Here is a 1,762-nt window from a genome sequence, read left to right on the forward strand (position 1 = left end):
TCTTGAAGTTTCTTAGGTTTTTTTCCATTCTAATTTTTTTCTAGATTTGCACAATTGTGAATTGTTAGACTTTCTCCCTACAAACGAAGCATATCAAACTTTGTCTATTCTGCTAGAATATGATAAATTCAATGTTATGGCTACCTATAGGCCGTTACAGACATTTAATTTTTTAATATTTAATCCTTCATGTTTTTAGCAAATAAGCTATTTTTGGCACATTTCAACATGATGGACCACTAGCTATTTTAGCAAAAATAGTCAGCCAAACTGGAAAATAAAACGTTTTTGGTGTCCAATAGAGAACGTAAGCTAGCTTAAAACTTATAAGCTATGTGATTTACCAAATCAATTAGGGATATCAAGGTTTCAACAAAGTTCTATCATTCTGATCGACCTCAAGCCTTTCGACTCCGAGTTGAAGGAATTTCAAGTACTCAGAGGCCACATCAAGAACAACGACAATATCCATGGAATTTCCTTCAGGAAAAATACTCCTAAATAAATCTATAGCATTTTTCATTTTTTTCTTTCCTCCACTTCCTCCATGATATTGGTTACCCCACTTTAGTAGCACTCCTATTTGAGCTCATGTTTCCTGATTCCTAGCTTGCTATGGGTGTAAAGAAAACACCATCTGAACTACTTTTCCCATTCAAAACTACCTTCTGTTGGATAGCAAGTGGAATAAAGTAAACCTCCTTTTCTCTGAATTCCATACATTCACATTGTCTATTCCTAGTTGGATTATCATTGCTAGTATGTCCATTGTCTTGTGTCTGGCTTAGCTTATCATTTCTTATGGCTTCACTTGGAGTGTGACCAATGCTATCATCCTCTTCCTCATCAAAACATAGTAGAGGTTCAATATCTATGATATCTTCTTGTAATTGACTTTGATAACCTCCTTTTCTTGAGCCATTAGAACTCATTTGGCTTCTACTTTCTTCTTTCCTGGAGCAAGCAACAAACATGTAAGAAGCAGCCTCTACACTCAATCACGTCCTATTTCATATTCCTTGCAAAGGCTTGTGAATGGAGTCATATGCTCCTTGTATGCCAACAACCCATCCTGGATAGTTGACTTAAATACTGAAGGTAATTCTGAAATGATTTCTCTCTTAGGTATTGTATTACAGACATAGATTTTGTCCAAGCCTTTTGCAGAGTTGGGTACCAGGTTTGGAAACTCATGCACAATGGGAGGGTGGACAATGATTCAAACTATACTTCTAGCCTAATAAAAAATAATGAATCTCTTGGAACATGCTTCAGAGACCATAGCACATTTTACCCCCAAAAAACAATGCCCCTCTTTGAAAAGCCACTGTAAATTTCAGGCCTACACTCCGAAAAGTTTCCCATAGATGATTTCAACTGTTGACTGCCTATCAAGAAAAATTGTGTAGCTTCCTTCTAGGGCCTCAATTGATACATGGGATCCACTAATCAATATCAATGCTTCGTATAGAAGTAACAAACATATTTCCTAGTGATATAGCCAACCCAAAGAAAATGACAAATACATATGATGAAATACCCATGTCATTTTTCAATTTTTTATTTTTTTGAAGCAAGGCTAGGAAAATTATATGGGGAAAGGTAATGGAAGAAGAGAACTCCCATATTTGATCCAAGTACAGACAGATTTGTCATTGCTACAATTGTATAGGAAGCTTCCATCAAATGCCCATGCAATATCTATAACCACTTGATCATACACCTCTTAGTGACCTACCTTGTGATATTTACAACCAGAGGT

At 36.0% G+C, this 1,762-nt stretch overlaps 1 pseudogene; it reads right to left on the bottom strand.

Moving 5' to 3' along the window:
- Window positions 1–361: 361 nt before the first annotated feature.
- LOC149147336 (uncharacterized) lies at window positions 362–1,282 on the bottom strand (annotated as a pseudogene).
- Between the last annotated feature and the right edge of the window lie 480 nt (window positions 1,283–1,762).

The sequence above is a fragment of the Pinus tabuliformis genome, chromosome 9 (assembly GCF_031772625.1).
Source record: "Pinus tabuliformis cultivar Carrire ecotype Pingquan chromosome 9, CPIR1, whole genome shotgun sequence".
Lineage (NCBI taxonomy): Eukaryota > Viridiplantae > Streptophyta > Pinopsida > Pinales > Pinaceae > Pinus > Pinus tabuliformis.